The 18,953-nt window shown below is 37.9% G+C and overlaps 1 long non-coding RNA gene across 3 annotated transcripts in view; it reads left to right on the top strand.

Annotated features, from left to right (window-relative positions):
* Positions 1-18,953, top strand: part of LOC129526051 (uncharacterized) — a 153,652-nt gene that overhangs the window by 110,144 nt on the left and 24,555 nt on the right. Inside the window, exons 1-2 of one of the 3 annotated variants that reach the window (XR_010129317.1) lie at positions 9,639-9,719; positions 14,170-14,396. The exons of 1 other annotated variant lie outside the window; for it this stretch is intronic. This is a non-coding gene — a long non-coding RNA (uncharacterized lncRNA). Of the gene's footprint in view, positions 1-9,638; positions 9,720-14,169; positions 14,397-18,953 lie in introns of those variants that run through there. One more of the 3 variants, XR_010129315.1, reaches the window with a different exon arrangement.

Raw genomic sequence — 18,953 nt, 5'->3', positions numbered from 1 at the left:
TTTTATGACTATATGTTTCATGAAGAATTTTTAACTTTGTCATGGTGTACAACTAGAATAGTATTTATTAACTTTTAGCTCGATAGAGCCGTGTGCATCTACAGCCAGGCCCAGCTACTCCTCCTCCATCAGGTGCTCCTACATCCATCTCCTTTATCCCCTCCATCTGACCAGTTGCCGCTCCTATTGGCTTCATTTGAAACGCCTCTAAAACACACCCTTTCTCACCCAGGCCTTTCTATCTTTTCCTCCTCATTCCTTGTTCTCTCTGGTTTAAACCATTCTTCACACAGCTCTTACTAATCTTCACCCCTTTTCCAAAATGTCCCAATTTATCATACAAATTGAAACGGTTTTGCCTAGTTTACAAAATCCTCCTTAATCTGTTCCTATTGTCTATACCCCGTTTTGATCGTTACTGCTCTTTTGAACCTACTCACAAATTTCCTGTTTCCCAAAGTAGTGAATTTTGGCGCATACTTCAGAGTCAGAGCTGTTTGTTAAAAAATGTACATTGCTGACTTCAAATTTTGGGTTCCAGCTTGGGAATCTGCATTTAAGTGGATTCTTCCAAGTGATTCTTATGTGCATTAAAGTAGAAAGCCTCTGCCCACTTGCCTCTCCTGTCCTCACTGACTCTGCTTCTCTTTAAATTCTAGAAAACATGCCTCTTCTGCATAGGGTGAAGTCTCCAATACATGTTCACTTATGCTGCTTTCTGATGATTCGTGTTTCTGCAACTGGAGTATAAGCTCCCTGAGGCAGGGGTCATGTTTGTATTGTATGAGGAGGCAGAAAGATCACTGGGCTGGAAGTTGGACAAGTTGACCTCTATTGCAGTTTCTACCTATGAGGACAAACATGGGATCTTACCATCTCAGTTTGCTCATAGGTGAGGGTGAGAACTGGCAGCAATGATGTCTAAGTTCCTCTGTGCTCTAAAAGCTGCAGTGTCACAGTTGCAGAAAGGTCAAGAGCTTCAAATCTTAGCTCTGCCATTAGCTGTGTAATTTTAAGCAAGGAATAATTCCTTCATGTCTTCAATGGGGGGGTAACATATACCTTCTGAGGTTGCTATGAAGGTAATACATGTAAAGTGCCTGGCACAATGCTTATATGTAATGATATTTGCATATTATTATTCCGTGTTCTCCCACACCTCTCCTGGTGCCGGATAAAGACAGGCTATGACTTACTGGAAGATCACACTCTTTTAAGACACTGTCCTCTTGCATAGCTTCTATCTGTAGACAGTTTAGTTCAATGATAAAACACGAAACTGATTAGGTGCACACTTGGCTCCACTGCTTAATAACTCAGTGACCCTTGTGCTTGTTATTTTAACTTTTTTGAAATGGAAACTCAAATACTGTCTTTACCATAAAGTTGTTGTGAGGTTTAAATGGAATAACACATTTAAATGCCCAGCCAGTGCTTAACCCAGAGCGAATGTTAGCGACTGTTAATACTTCTGCCTAGGGTTAGCCTGATTCAGATGAAAGCACACTGCTCTGAGACTCAAAAGACCTGCATTTGAGTCCTGAAATAGCCATTATCTCACATGATTTTCAACGGGTTATGGTATCTGCCTAAACTTTAGTTTCCTGCTCTGCAAAATAATGCTAATAGTAACCCATTCTGTAGGGCAGCAAAAGAATTAGATAAGGAAATGCATGGGAAAATATTTTCATAAGGTGAAGTGCTACACCAGGCATTACTTATATTTATTGTTATTATCTTCTCTGTATCCATAAAATGAAGGAATTAAATAAAATAATAGCCAATTACTTTATTGTTTATTTAAAATGTACCAGGTTACAAGCATTTAATCCTCTCACTTAATCCTCACAAAATCCAATGTATACATTATAATTCCTCTTTTACAGCTGTGGAAATTGAGGTTCAGAGAAGCCAAATAACTTGCTCAAGGACTCACACCCAGTTGCAAAATTGGACCTGGAAACCAGGAAGATCAACACCAAAGAGCAAACCCTCAACCACTCTTAGATTTCTAAGATCCCTTCCAGCCAAGCAATCCTGTTCTCTTGGTCATGGCTCTTCACGAAGAGATTGGACCTGGTGGTTGGAAAAACATGTTGGGAGCTTTCCAGTTGAGTAGAAGAACGCCTGGAGTTTTAGAACAAAACCAAGTAGCTGTTAGATGGCTACACTTTGCCTTCACTGCAGGTTCCTGATTCTTTATGGTTGGACATAGAAGCTCCCGGGACCCTGCAGCCCTGCCTGCATCTCCACTGGAGATGGAGAAAGCCCAACTGTTTAAGTTTCCTCACAGAGAAGACTCTGGCTCCTGCCTCTCCTTAATTTTGTCAATTGCATTTCTTTATTTCATTGCCAATCTAGTCAGAGGTTTCTTCTGCTTCACCTTCCATAAGCTTAACACCTTTCCACATCACAACTTTGACTGTTTTTCTTGTGAGGCCACATTTTAAATCTGGCATGTGTTTGTGTTTACCAAGTTACTAAAACCCCATTCAACAAAACAGACTCCCGAAATCTTGTCTTTTTGTTTGTTTGTTTGAGATGGAGTCTCGCTCTGTCGCCCAGGCTCGAGTGCAGTGGCACGATCTCGGCTCACTGCGACTTCTCCCTCCCGGGTTCACGCCATTCTCCTGCCTCAGCCTCCGGAGTAGCTGGGACTACAAGCACCCGCCACCACACCCGACCATTTTTTTTTCTATTTTTAGTAGAGACGTGGTTTCACTGTGTTAGCCAGGACGGTCTCAATCTCCTGACCTCATGTGATCCTCCCGCCTTGGCCTCCTAGGGTGCTGGGATCACAGGTGTGAACCACCGCACCTGGCCCTGAAATCTTATATTTTTTTCAATGATTTTGCCATTAAGTTGATAATTAAGTCCCCACAGTACTCCTTTCTCCACCTTTACCTCGTCTCACGTACAATGGTTTTTAAAAGTCCAAGTGTCTGGTGATGTGCATCAGTGCTGAGACGTAATATCTCCGTCTGACTTTTGAACAACTATAGGTGGATTTAGGTGGTTTTTCACACGTTTACTGTAAACGCGATAGCTACTGAGAATTATGGTTGATACATATGTAGCACTTGTAAATTTGCCAAGTGCTTTTATATATATTTTAGATCTCAACGGTATTATCCCCATTCTGTAAATGAGGAAACTGAGGTTCAGAGTGGTGAAGGGCTCTGCTCTAGGTCACAAAATAGAGTTGTTGGGACTCGAATATGTTTATTGAGTCCAGATCTAATATTCTTTGCATTACACCACTCTCCCTATATATTTTCTAATCCCTGACTGGTCTAACTTGCAAAATGAGATTATGTAATTATGGCAGAAATACCTTACATTGACATAGTGTTTTATAATGCACTCATATCTCATTTGATCTTCACAACAACCTTTGAGTGAGATTCTTTCTTACAGGTAAGGAAACTAAGGTTCAAGGGAGCTAGATGGCTTGCCCAAATTCACACAGCTAATCAGAAGCATAACCAGAATTATATTCTTCGTGGTTTTTATACTCTGCCAACCTGCTGATTGTGACTTGGATAATAAGATACCTTAATCCCCATTTGTTTTATTAAAAAAAGATAGGCAAACCAAAGATTAATACGAAGAAACCAGTCACCATCAAATCACATTCGCAATTATATATTTTCTTTTAAAGTTCTATAATTGAAAATATTCTTTTAAAGATCTGTTTTAAAATTTAAGAATAATGATAAGGATTTAAGTTAATGATTGAAAAAAGTCCCTCCTTTTTTCTTTTAAGAAATGATAGAATTATTCTATTATCATATTCACAAGATAGCTCAAAATGGGCTTTTCATTAGGATTGCAATTAAGTAAATGACTGAAGACATCTGAAATTTATATTCTTTCACTAATTAATTAATTTTTTCAATCATTATTCAACAGCTGCATTGTAGCAAGTGCTATGCAACAATTGCTGCATTAATTATTACAAAAGAAAATTTGAGATACATTTATAAACAAACCAAAATCAAGGCAGAGTTAGGTAGTTTGGCCTCCAGTGCATATGGGATTAGACTTTATGTCATTCTTTATTATTTCCACGAAAATAACAATGTAGATTAGCATCACTCCAGCTTCATTTCATTTAAGCCAAAAGGGGAAAAAAGTTCAGTTTGTAGTTGGATAGTCTTTATTCCTCTATTTTGTAGCTATATAATTTCCTTTTCTTCCCCCCTTACCTTGCTATGTGTGGGTGGGTGCCTTATTTGGGGTTTATTTTTATTTTTAAAAATTCTGTATTGTGTCTATAAGGAAAAAGATACACATTGAATAAAATTGCATTAAAAATTAACTTTACATTGTTGCTTTAGAAGTTTGGAATTTGATTTTTTTAAGAGAATTAGAATTTAATTAATTAAGGAAAACAGGAGAGAGTATTTGGCTCATATGCCACATGCTAATCTATACATCCAGAAAAACAAACCAATCTAAGTTAAGAAGAAAGACAGCCTGACAGTGAGTGGGATAGTTTTAAGAGTGAGTCTCATCCGAGGCCAGAAAGGCACACATCAGCCAGGGTCAGCCTGATGGCTCTCAGCAGCTCTATGGGTCTCCTGTCATCTCATCAATTCTTCTCCTGACCCTACTTTTTAGGCTTCCATTCAGTGCAAAAAATAAGTCGATAATTGCACAATCTGAATGAGAAACAAACAAGTCCTAAGCAAGTCCTTATTTGTTCAATTTAGAAACAGCATCTCTGGGTGACCCCAAGCGCAACATTGGCCAAAGGAGCTACTCTCCATTTTCACTTTATGTCGATCATTTTTTGCTGGTGTAAAAATTTTGATTTCCATATTTATATGTAGAAAGTAATAGAATTTTAATTGGCCTGACATGTTAAGAATTTCTGTAAACTAACATTGGGGTTTTCTTTGAATTTCAAATGTTACCTATGGAAATGGAATACTCTTAACTCTCACACAATGTAGTTAATTCATGGTCCTTTGACAAGACTGTAATGCTGGGAGACTCCTCATAGCAAGAAGTGATTTCTTCATTGAGAATCAAGAAAAACGTTCATGACCCCAGAACAACACTTTCTTTTTAATGAGAGAATATTTCTCCTTTGACTATAACTTTAATTAAACTCTATTAACTTTAATTTAATTTAAGCTATTAAATAGTTCAAATGCTATTAAACTCAAAGAACATATTGTTTTAAAAGGTATTTAGTTCCTGGGCATTTTTCCTTAATCTCACACAGCCTTAATTACTATGCACTTATTGTTAAGTATATCATAAAATAAAATATAATGTATAAATTGCATTAATCTCCATAAAAGTAAACTTGAGGCAGAGCCATAAACTAACCAAAATCAGAGGTACAATAAAAAGGCAAAGTACATAAAACATCTTCAAACACTTGGACCTCCATGGATGGTGGACAGATTTTATTGCATTCCTCTATTATTTCCCTAGAAATTAGAACAGACTTTTCATGTATGGTGCATTATTATGTAATATTCTCATTCTATTATCTTTTTATCCTGCCCTATTTTATATTCTTTATTCTTTTATTCTATATTCTTTTTATCCTGCCCTATTTTAATGTCTTTTCCCCAAAGTAGAGCTTCTCTGAATCTATAATAATTTTCAGAAGTTTGCCAAATCATATATTCTCCTTTCATAATTACTCGTATAATTATGACACCCTGGCACATATTAGTAACCAGGGAAACGGGGTTATTTAATTATATGCTAATGAACATTTGCAATTATACAATTTTTTAAATCCATAGGAAATTAAGAAAATGCTTTTCATCAAGCAGAGTATTGCTTGAAATCTATTTTTTCAATAACACAGCAGATTAAATCACTAAATAAAAATTTTCATTGTCATAGAAGCTATGAATGTTAACTCTCAGAATATGGAATCTTTGATTCTTGGATTGAAATCAATTTTGGATGTCTTCAAGTTCAATTTTTCTATGGCTTCAATAACAGATGTTTTATTAAACCTTTTCTAATTTGCAGTACACACTTGTTAATGAGACATTGCTTAAATACCTCCAGGGATGTAATGTTTACCATCAAAGAAGGCTGCCTGTTCTGATGCTGAACAGTGCTAATGATTAGCAGATATCTCTTGAGCACCTAATATGTGCAAGACATTCTTCTAGACATTATGTAGAATATAAATTTAAGTCAATTTACTTTTGTACATAAAGTGCTGACGCTCAAGTAGAAGATATCAGAAGTCTACATTAAAAATGGCATGATTGGACCACAATATACACACTGTTCACGTGCCAGTTTAGATTTTATATGCTCTGACCTCCACTAAACAGTTGAGGCAATTGCTCGCTCATTAAGGCAGAGATAATCCCATGCCACTCATCATAGCCTTTACTTTCAACTTTATCTCCCCTAGGTCCCCCAAGCTGCATCTCTTTGAGTTTACACTTGAACCTTCTCTTCCTGCCCAGCAACTTTTAATTGACAGCATATTTGCACAGGTGTCTGGGAATTTGATTTGGCACTTCCCAGAGGCTCTTGTGCCTGACTGCACTTTCAGTTCCTTGTCACTTCCTTGACTGGGCAAACAGTCACCACCCACCTGTTCAATTCCAGAACATTCTGGCACAGGTGCCAGTCCAGCCTCAGTGCTCCAGCCCTGCTGCAGCCAGCGAAGCCAAGTACATATTTCATGGAGAATAGTCAGTCATAAACATTGTGGAAAAGTGAATGAAAGTTCTCTTTTGAGAGGGTCCGTGTTACTGTTGGAAAGCCCTTCTGGTAAAGGCAAGAACGACCAACCTTTTCAAATATGAAGATCACTTTTAACATCCAAACGCAAATGTCCAGTCACCTGTTAGCAGTTATACTGTGGCCTCTCTTGATATACTAATAGTAACAATAACAATAATATAAGTTAAACATATTCAAAATACTATTATGTTATTTTCTATTTTATTGATTCTAATCTTTTTATTTTTTAAAACAGTGGCACTTATGCTAGTGAGATATATTATTCCTTCCAACTGTTGGCAGTGCTTTTTGTTAGTAGCTTTATTAAACGCTGGTAGTAATTCCATGTACTCCTGAGAATACATATTTCATAGAATTTGAACCAGATGATGATAAAAATACAATATGGACACATATTATGCAAGCTGATTATACACATTATCTCCTTTAGTCTTCAAAACCACTCTATGGGATTTGCACTATCACACTTTATTTCATGGGTGAGGAAACAGGTTTACAGAGAATGAACAACTGCCCTGGTCATAGAGTTATAGGTGACAAAGCTGGGGTTTGGCTCCAGGCTGGTCTGTCTTAAGGGTCCCTACTCTGTGACTATGCAATGGCGTTGCTCCAGCACCAGGAAGGTGGTTGCAAACAAAGGTAAGAAAGTCTGAGGTGGCTGAGAGTAAGAACTGAATTGAGAGTTACCACCATCCCCAGCCCAGCTGCCTCTGTTGTGCTAGCTGATATGTCAACCACTCTTTAAACTAACAGGAACTGAAAGAAATTTATTTCAGTTTCCTAAAACAGCCACTGAGGCAACTTAAATTTTGAGTTTCAGGTGATTTTATTCATCCATACATGTTTGTTTACTTAGAGCTTTCAAGGTGTATGTCTATAGAATGATAAGCATCTAGGTTATCTGAACACATCCCTTGGTTTTATCTTCTAACCAAAACAAGATCATTATATAATTATTAACTTGGGTCTTCCAAGTGAAAACAAGGACGGTAAGAAGTTCCAATTATAACAAAGTATATGATGTTTCATGGATCATAAACAGGAGAAGCAAATGAAATAGGAGTTAAAGAGGAAGGTGGTGTTATTTTGGCCTTACTATGTCAGATAATGCTTTATGTAAAAATAAGTTGGCATTTTTCCTGCACGTTGAATAATTGTTAAGCCTTGGGAATTTAGTGTTGATAAGGGGATGGGCCTCTAGATAGAAGGAACTTTCATTTATCATCAAAACCAGGACCTATTGCAGAGTAAATGGGGGCAGATTTAATAATTACAACAAAGCGATGAAAACACTGGGACTGTTCTGGGTAAACTGGCAGGTGGTCACTCAAACTATAGAGGAAAGGGTACAATAGCTAGCTCTATTGGCTACAACAAGGGAAGAGAATAGTAAAGAATAAAATGAGAAAAGTGCATTGGAATCATATTGTGAGGACCTTGAATGTCAGGCAGTATTTTATGGACAAAGTTTAGTCATTGAAAATTTGTGAATAGGTGGATGCGTGATATAAACTGAACTGTCTTCCAGAGAGATGAATTTGACAGTATAGAGTAAGATGAATTGAAGAGGGCAGATAATGGAAATATTTACTTGATGTGGCCATGATTTCTCTTCCATCTACAAGACTTCTTAGAGAATTTGCCTCATCCACAGTAAATAAGGATAGTGCCATGTATCTTTATTTTTCCTGATCACATCTGATAGAACCAGGGGTGGACATAGGGCTTTTGTTGGTCCAGTGAGATATTTTCCTCTCAGAAATTTGGAATTGGGACCAGAAACTGGGTTGTTAAACTGTGGAAATTCATCTTTTTGGAATTCTTGAGGTGGACCATGAGCAAAAGGATGAGTCTAGCAGGAGAGTAGTTGTGTGTGGAGAGAGACTAATGCTGCAGATGTGCAAAGTGAAGCAGATATGTGAGAACAAGTGTGCGTGTGTGTGTGTGTGTGTGTGTGTGAGAGAGAGAGAGAGAGAGAGAGAGAGAAGGGAGGGTGGAAAAGATAGGAGAGGAGGGGAGGGGAGGAATGAGAGATGTTGCTTAATGGCTTTGAGGTCCTGGAATAACTCTTGTACATCATGTTCTATAACATTCCTCTGTGTTGTCATTGTTAACTATTTTTGTTTTAATATAATTTGATTCAGTTTATTTTCCATGAAAACAAATGAGCTCTAAGATAAAGTAGGAATAGTTCCCCAGTAAGTCCCACACATTGATTCTAGAGCTGCATTTTTGAACACAAAACAAATCTCCTCCTTCCTATCTAGCCCTTCAAACATTTTAAGACAGCAATAATGCCTATTGCTGTTTCCTACAGTTTCCTCTTCTTCAGGCTAAATATTTCTCTCTTTAGCAACATCTGTTTCATCATCTGTTTCTTTTTAAAGATGACACTCAAATTGAGCACCTTATTTCAGAAATCTTCTAACTAGTGCAAAAATAGTCAAGCTGTGGCCTCACAACCCTCTTTTCACTTTTCATCCCTTGTCTTCAGAGGTAAAAAAATTAAAGCACTTCCTGTCCCTGCCTCTCTTCCAGCTATGGGAGTGGGGGTGCAGAGGACTTGTAGCATGTTTAGCTAATATGTAGGAAGAAGTCCCAATAATACTTCTTCCTGAATAAAAGGGCAAAAATTTACTAGGAGAAGGATCCTTTATTTTTCTCTTGTCTAGGGTAAGGACGTAATGCTTAAAAGTTGATGTGGTTTGGCTGTGTCCCCACCCAAAATTCATCTTGAATTGTAGCTCCCATAATCCCTACATGCCATGGGAGGAACCCAGTGGGAGGTAATTGAATAATGGGGGTGGGGTTTTTTTATGCTGTTCTCGTGATAGTGAATAAGTCTCACGTTATCTGATGGTTTTATAAATGGGAGTTCCCCTGCACATGCTCTCTCTCTTGCCTGCCACCATGTAAGATATGCCTTTGCTCCTCCCTCATCTTGCACCATGATTGTGAGGCCTCCCCAGCTGGATTGGATTGTGAGTCCGTTAAATCTCTTTTCTTTTATGAAATACCCAGCCTCAGGTATGTCTTTATTAGCAGCATAAGAACGGATTAATACAAAAGTGTAGCTCCGCTCATGCAATTATGAGGATGTGTATGCTGATGCCAGAAAATAGAGGGAGCCTAGGCCCTGAATTCTGTCACTGAGCTGGCATAGCCTCTATGGACTGCCATCACCACACTACTTGTTGCAGGAAACAATAAGCACCTTTTTGTTTAAAGCAATGTAGTACATTTTTCTGTAACTTGCATACAAATCATAATTGATCAACTTCCTAAGGCCTGGATATGATACTTTTTGTAAATGTGATTTAAGATTATATGGGCTTTTAAATCATCCATATCATATAAACACTGTAATTCATTCAATCACAGTGAAATTTTTCCTAATTTTCAAATGTATCCTCTGTGATAAGTATTTATAATTTCAAATTGTAAAACACAGAAATAATTTTACTCCATTTCCTAAGACCTGTCTATTCTGTATACCTGCTTTTCTTTCCTATGCTATTAAAAAAAAGAAGAAAAATCAACATCTAATAAACTGATAGAGAAAAACATGGCAGAAAATTTGCAAAGCTCTAAAGCTAGATTGTAGAGTAGGATAAACAGAAGAATAAACCAGGATTTAAACACAGTTTTCTTCTAATAAGGACAATAAAGCATATTCCCAAGTACAGATAAAGCAGGTTGAGTGAAACCATGCTCTGAAATAATAATTAGTACAATTTTAAGGTCTATAACTGTCTCCTACTCTTATCCAACAATGGCATAGAGTGACTCTCGTCAAGTAGAAATGATGGTGTGTGTGTATGTGTTCAGTTTAAAGAATGTTCAAGATGAAGTCCTACCCAACTCTGGTTCCGTGTGGTGTATGTATGGCATGAGTAGATGTAGAAATTCCCCTTCGCAGAAAGAAGAACCAAGGAGACCTGATGTCAGGGCAAGTAAAAGGCCAAATGGAAATCCTTGGGTCAGGAGTCACTGTGGACCCTGTGGGCATCAGCAGCAGGTGTAGGCAAGTGTATTAAGGCTCGGGGAACACCAGTAGATGCAGAGGGAAAAGAAACCTTCGCCTAAAGGTCAAGTGCAGCAACACAGATCAGTGAGACCAGTGAGGAGCTGAGGACTGAAAATGTCTCAGGGACCTCTCACACCTGCCACCATAATGATTTCTAGAAATCTCATTGCTTAGAAACTACTTGGGAAGAAAGGAGACGGTGAAGGGATGGGAGATAACCAAGAAAGCATGTGCACTTAAATAGACTAAGTTAATCTGCAGAAGGCTAAGCTTGAAACAGAAGTAGAGTATGTTACTTAGAATGGGTCTTTTTTTCCATTACTGTTCAAAGAAATAGGGGCTTATAATTAGATTTCATTTCCTAATGTAATTACATCTTAAATTATATCTGATTTATAGTGTGTAAATTTTAAAGCCACTTTAAATACAGATACTTGATTTAAGAAAGTGGCATGTACAAAGTCAGATGAGGGTTTGAGAGGGGAGAGCTCACTTATAGTTGGGAGCTTAAAAGGCGACATTTGAACAAAGCCATAAAGGATGTGTATGATTTTTAACGGGAGAGAAAAGGAAGAGTGAAGAAGGGTATTTTAGAGGCATGATGCTGGAGTAGAGGAACAGGGGCAGCAAGGGAAAAGCAAGAAGCTTGTTGGTTGGAGGATATATATGTTGACAAAAGCATAAAGTTTCAAAATTGGAAAGGACTTTAGAAATGTAAATTTTTGAAATCTGGTCTTCTCATCTTACAAATGAGAGCTCCATAATGTCATGCTCACATTGATAGTGAGGTTTAGTCTTGGCTCTCGTCACCAAGCACAGGTGAGTTCTTGATTTTCTACAACACCCTGCCAGGATTTCAGAGAGGAATAATGAAGGCTGTTATTTCACTGGCTCTGCTAAGTCACTGAATGTTTATGAGAGGATTTTAATAAAATCAGTCTGGTTGTAGAGTAAAAGGAAAGACTCAGGAAAGAAACAGATAGATTAAGGTCCAAGAGAAGTGCAGTTGTTTAGGGAAGAGGTAACAGAGCTAGGGTGGAGCAGTTGAAATAATTATAATTTTTGGATGATAGCTATCATTTCTCACTAGGTTATTTCTTGAGGTTCTCTGGTTTTCTAGTGCCTAGAATAGTGTTCAGGAACCTTGAATGGACTATTTAATGAATGAGTGGGTAAACGCTGAAGTTAGTGGCCCTTCAGAAGGAAGTGTAAATGAAAAAAAAATACTTTTGTGTCTCCTTTATAGAACTTTTGTGGCTCCTTCAAAGGAGAAATGTTAAGTTAGTTTGGACCTGCTGGGTTTGATATAGAGCAGTGTATTCTACGTGGATTTCTCAATCAGGCCATTGGAATGTGGACCTGGAGCTGTGAGAAAGGTTAGGACTACAGGTTTATAGATCTTGAAAAAAAAAATCAGAAATATGGTGCCAGTGATTTTAAAGCTCTACACAGGGCTCTTCACATAACTAGCAAAATGAAAGCTGGTCCTTCTCTCAGCAAAGTGGACTATGCCCTCCACTGAATATTTAGAACTTTCCTGTCTTAGATGCTGATCTCTCTTTCTGTGTTTTTTGTTTTGTTTTTGGGTTTTTGTTGTAGTGTTTTTCAGCACACATGTGAAAGTTCAGTAATCTTAACTCAGCGGTCATAGTCAGCTAAATCTGAAACTGAATAATGTATGGGTGTGGTGCTGTTTACTGGAACAAGTGATTTATTTTATTGCCTAAATTTCAAATCCTTTAATATGTTTCCTAAGAAGTCATCTGATTTGGAAAATTATTGCAAAAATAAAACTGAAGAACAAGAACTAAACCTATGTCAGCCAGTTGAAGTGAATTATTGTGTATCCATTTTTCTAGAATACATTTACTAATAGGAAATCAGTGTCTACCAATCTATACTAAATAAGTGTTGAACAAATATTTAAGTTATTAGTTTGAAGATGTGCTAGCATTGCAGCCTGCATGCCTGAGTCCTGCTCTTGATAGGGAGAAAAGAAAGAAGTGAATGAAATGAATAGTAGCCCACAAAGAAAGTTCAAGGAAAGGACTGTTTTTATGTTTTTTGAAGATGGGAGACCTCACATCAGCAAACAACATTACAGCTATTGTCACATCCCAGATGTTTATTGTGTGGAATTAATGGCAGCAATGAGTGGAAGTGTTTTAGGCTGACTTTAACGTCACAAGCCCCAGACTATGGATAAGCTGAGAGGCTTCACAGATCATCCTTTGAGAACCACCAGTCTGATGGCATCAACATTGACCTTGATGTCAAGGGACTCGCATTCTTGTTATGGTTCTGTCTGTGGCTAACCATATGTCCTGGGGAAAGTCATTTAGCGTCTGCTTTGGTTTCCTGTCTGAATACCTGACCCTTCCTGCATTATGGGGATGTTGCAAAATGAGTAGAGAGAGGGTATGAGAGAATGCTTTGTATTCTTATAATAAAGGTGCTCTGTGATTCTAAAGGATTATTATTAATTCATCCAGAATAAAGAGTATAAACTAAGCTGAACAATAAATAGACCTGATGAAAGTGCTCACAGTTTCCTGCTTTGCATAACACAAATCTCTGCCTTGGCTGCTGTTAGCACCAAATGATTCCAGCTACTTGTTCCAAATGTTTAATCAGTGATTTTCTGTGATGGCACATTTGGTAATGTTTAAAAGAATGTGCATAAAGATGAAACAAATGTTATCTGGGACAAGCTGATCCAAGGATAGGAGTTTTATAATTAAGAACAGTATTTTACACACCACCACCACCACAAGCACCCAAACAACTGATTAAACGATGGAACAGTAACCAAGTGCAACCTGATGTTGGATTAAGATTAGCTCCATAAACAGCCAGCAGCAACATGTTAGCCTAAAAAGGACTGAAGAATCTTGTGGCAAATCTTTAATTTGTGGCTAATGACTTAATCGATCTCATGCAATTTCAAAGTCAGAAAAATCTGAGGAAATAAATATACGAGAGGTTGAAGACCCAAAAATACAAGCCTTGCAACTTAAACCCTCAGCAGTTAAATTTATATTTAACAGTGATTAAGTATTGGGATCATATAAGGGGCCATAATTTCATCAGGAGGCATGAAAATGGCTATGTTCACTTTTTTAACTGAACTAAGCAGATTTAATGTTTTCCTAAGAAAGGAAGCGAAATTCAACTGTTAGCAAGTCACAAATGATTCTAGTTGGCTTATGGTGGACTAAATAGAAACTTATTTTTAAGGGAGTGAATAAAAACATTTTTATTGGATACTTTCTATACTCTCCCTGAATCTAAAAGTTTGTGATTTATAGGTTAACTATCCAAATTATATAAATATGAAAATTTTCTCCCTAAACTAGTTCATTAAAGAGTTAAAATGAAATTAACAATCTGACTCCTGCCTTCAGTTTAGCTTCATCTCCAGCTGCTCCTAAGAAGCCCAGCTATCAAGCCAACTGTGACAAGGTTTCCGAAGCTGCCGTGATTTTATAGGGGGTTGCCTCTGCCTGGAATGCCCTTTTCTTCCCCTGTCTGGCTAACTCCTGCTCAGGCTTAGAGAATCAAATCATCATTGCTTCATCTGTGAAGACCTCCGCAAGCCCACTCTCACCATCTCTGCTGCATCACAAATGAGGTCTGTCCTCTTCCTTTATGTTCCCAGAGCTTTATACATTTGTCTTTATTTTACCCTGTATTGACTTTTCTAAACTTGCCTAGCCTCCCAACCCTATAAAGCTAGAGATCAATAAGCTATATTTTCAGTTTTTGATCAACCTTCTTCTCTGTCTCTATCACACACAGTTTCCTTCTGCAATTTTCATCTCACTTTCTTCTAGATCTACCCAGTATTGCAGACTTTGGGCTTGTTTCTTCACCTTAGTGTTCAATTTAGCCTTTGAATCACTTGATGCATTTAACTCAATTTTACTCTGAAGTGGATCTTTCTGCTTCAATCCACCTTCATTGTGATTTCCTAGTCTAGCCTGAACTCTGACCTCTAGCACCTAAATCTACCTTGGATCTACTCGAATCCCAGTAGGATAGGGATGGAGGTAGAAAAGGCAGCTAAGGCATAGCTATAATAGCTAGTTACTTGTCTGTCTTCTCCAATTGACTACAAGTTCTTTGAGGGCAGGACTTTTGTTATTTTAATCTTGGCATCTAGAGGACCTGGCACAGTTCCTAGTACATTGTAAATGCTTGATAAATATTTATAGAATATATACAATTTATGTATTTTTAAAATTACTAAAAGGGAAATAAAATTTATTTATTTGCCACTTACTAATTTTAAAATAAATACATAAGTATTATTTGTTTTATTAAATAAATAAATAAGCTTCATTTATTAAATGACAAACTTGGAGCATGGTATTACTTTGATATTTTAATCACTCCATTAGGAAATGTATTCTTCAACCAGGACAAAGTACGTTTATTTACAAGGAAGCCAGATGAAAGTATATAGATATATTGGTCCAAATGAAGACCTCCTCTTTCTTCTCTCTGTTCTTTGCCAATGCAGGGGCATTTGATAGCTCTGAGAAACCTACTTTGAAAGCCTACTAGTTATCTAGCAGACTGATTTTCCTGTTTTTTAGTTCCTTATTTGTAACCTGTCACCATCTAGAATGGGGAACTCCAACATGAAGGCTGGCCTCTGGTTTACTTGCTGAGGAGACTAGAATCTGGCCCACAAATTCAGATCCTTCGCTGGCTTACTATTCCCTGTGAACTAAGTTCCTAGATAGCAGTGTCCACCATGCTGATCACTTATATCCCCAGCATTAAGCACAATGTCTATAACACAGTAGATGCTCAATATATGTATTTGTTGAAAGAGTGAATGATAACCTCCAGGGCTCTTGTTTGCCAAACATCTCCTGCTCTGGGTCCTTTGTCGTCGGCCATACCCAGCCACTGGGAAACCACTATTCCGCTTGGCAAATATGGCATCCTGCACATGCACACGGACCATCTCGGAACTTTGTGTGCTGTATCTGGTGCATCTGGCTGTGCTTTCTGAGCCGATGTCTATAGTCAGTGCTCTCAGTACTGGTTCCCTCTAATGTTCTGGGTTCAAATCACAGGCTGCCTATCTCTTTGTTCCCCAAGCCCAAAGTGGTTCATTAACATCTCTTGTCTGTGATACTCTTTTTGATACTGAACATCTCTTAGCACCCAGCTGGCCCACCAATGCTGGCTGAATGGAATTAAATTTAAATTTGCATGGCTGCATGGAATTAAATTTAAATTTGCATGGCTGCGTGCTCCTCTCCCTGTGTTCTCAGGGACGGTGCTCAGAGGGCCTCTGATGAGATGGGAGAAGAACCTGTCATGGGCTAGGTTCAGGCCTCTGCATGCTGCTTGCGCAATCTTACAGATTCTTTATAAGCTTTGGAATAGGCCAGTTCAACAGGAACCCATGTCCTTAATAGGAAGTTATGAATTTTAACTAAGGTTAAGATTAAATTAATAATACATTAAACCAGATCTGCTTCCTAATTATCATTCTAGGTTGAAGCAAGTTTTTAGAAGTGAGGCAAAGTCAATGATTTCATTCAGATTTTGGATAGCCAGAATTCCAGGAGACCCAGACTCTTCCCTCCCACCTCCCTTCCAAGTCACTCCCTGCTGAAATAAGCCATGGCGGGAAAAGTTGTGTTGTCTGTTTTGATATAATTTTTAGATCTCTTCTTCCTAAGTTCATTAAAGCTTTTTTTCCCCCTCCTGTAACAGTACGTTGTTAGCCTTGGGGTTCTGGCCAAGTTCCAATTTGAGCAATTAATTACATTTCAGTGCTCAGCCCTCCCTGAAGTTTCAGACAGGAAAGGTGCGTTCTTTGTCTTCCTCAGCAAGTCACTCCTGATGGTGAAGCAGCTGTTGCTGCCTCCCCAGAGGAGAGGTTGAGAATTGGTGAGAAAGCTTCCTGGCTCTTTGAGGGAGCTGCTTGCAGAGTGATCTGGGACAAAAGGCATCCTTGGGAATGTGAGGCTTTTTTTCTTTTTTTTTTTTTTTTAACTGCAGCAGTCTCCAAGCCATCCATCACTCCTCTTTTGAACCACTGGCTTAGCACAGAACAAAATGGGAAGTGATTGTGTTTTCTTGAAGAGCTGTTTCTGAATGTGATGGCTTCCTTTGAAGCCCAGTCAAAGGGATGTTTTTATTTTGTTTTTGTTTTCCTGAAATCCCATCAGCTTCCCTCACCTCCTACAAGACCTCACACCACAGCCTGCCATCATGCCTGATACCTAAGTAGCTGCCTTCACAGCTAACAAAAGACAAAGAACACACAGATGCAGATTATTCTAAAGGAGTAAGTTAAAGAAATGAAAGGGGCTTCCTTTTTAAGTTCAAATAGCAAAAGCAACTAATATACTTTGGAAAGCACATGCGATAACACAACACCCAAATTCACTTGGAGAGGTTCCCTGTGACATGCTCTAACAAGTCAGAAATTCAGTAAGTGTAGTTATATCCTGCAAGTGATTTTGAAAAGGTGTAGAGAATAACCCTTTCTAGATGCATACTCTATGTTTTACTTGGCCCAGACAACAGTGTTTGATGGAATGATAATTGGATGTTGATGAAAAACATCAATCATCATTGCATTGTGACTTGAGTTATATTTGTTTAATGTTAAACTTTCAGTTGTGAAATAAACCATTCCGGCTGGGGAACAGATGATTTTGTTTCTAAAACTTCATTCTTTCACTTATTAGGCAAGAGTGAGTCATTCCTTATAACAACTGGGCTTATTGAAAATTCCAGAATTACTCACACAGGTTTGAAGCATTTTTCACGTAAAGAAAACATCCTTTTTTTTTTGGTTGCTGACTGTAACTATCCTTTCTAAAGCTCATGGTTCTGGTACAGCCCTATTGCTAATACTCTTATTGTCCAGGCATGCTTTATGTATATTTGTATTCTTCCAAAACAGGTCATCTATACTGTTCTGGGATCAACTACCTTTGTATTCATTTCTTAGTGGCCAATGTCAGCCTCACAAACACACATCTCTACATGCAAACAACTGGTTGCACTCAGCTCCCTCCCAGGTTTAGCCACAATGTAGGAGAAACACTATCTCCTCACCATTTCATTCTTTCCCTTCCTGAGTCATTCCCCGTGGGGAAGCACCAACAAATCCTCACTCTTGTTTTCACCAATTACAAGTCAGTTACCGTTTTATCCCATAGATCACTCTCACATATAAACACTCTGCCTTTGTCAGTTGGTTCTGGATTCCCTACCATGTCCTTACTCCTTTTCCACCATCCAGGGAAATCATTATCTCCATCATTCTATTCACTGCATCATCAGGGGTCTTATCTCAGCCTGAAAGTATAAATCTGTTCTTAAATATCTCCCTCACCAGACTGTAAGCAACAAGAGTGAAGTGTTCCCATCTTCATTTGCTCACTGCATAATTTTTTTTCCCTTTTTCCAGTGCCCAGCCTGGAAAATGATAATATTTATTAGATAAACAAACCACTAGAAAAGCTTCAGGTACTTTTAACTTTCATTATGAAATATACCTTTCTTTCAAGCACCAATAATCAAGATGTTTAAGTTGCATGTAGGAACACAACTTTAATTCCTCATTTATTTAATTTTTTATTTCCTATGTTGCATTAATTAGACATGTGGCAACAATATGATTTCTTTTATTTTTTTTCATTGAGATAGACATATTTCTGTTACATAATGTGGCTGTCTTGGTTTTTGTGAACTACTTGGAATGTAACTACAGTCTCTAACATCATTTTGGTGTTGAAAGGAGACTTATTGAGTCGGGCATCATGCTAAGTACTTTTGCACATTTTAATCTATTTCATCCTCACAATAGCTATGTAAGGTTAATATTTTTTATAATCATTTTACAGAAAAAGAAATTGAGGATTGGAGCGGTCAAGTGGCTTGCCAAGGTCACACAGCTAGTTAATAAAGTTGTCAGGAAGATCTGCATGACTTTAAAGCCCATGCTTTCCCTGTTATATGACCTGAATTTTAAATACATGTTTTGAGAACAAGCAAAAAAGACATCCTAATTAAGTTCATTTTGGATTAGTGGGATCAACCTTCTAATGAAGCAAACAATAAAAGCTGCACAGCTCGGTCAACAGTTGAACTAAAACTTTTGTTCACCAGATTGACCATTAGTTTGCACTGACCAAATTAAATATAATGT

This window comes from Gorilla gorilla, chromosome 10 (genome assembly GCF_029281585.2).
Source record: "Gorilla gorilla gorilla isolate KB3781 chromosome 10, NHGRI_mGorGor1-v2.1_pri, whole genome shotgun sequence".
In the NCBI taxonomy this organism is placed as follows: domain Eukaryota; kingdom Metazoa; phylum Chordata; class Mammalia; order Primates; family Hominidae; genus Gorilla; species Gorilla gorilla.
Note: the sequence above shows the minus strand (reverse complement) of the source record. Positions and strands in the feature narration are given on the sequence as shown.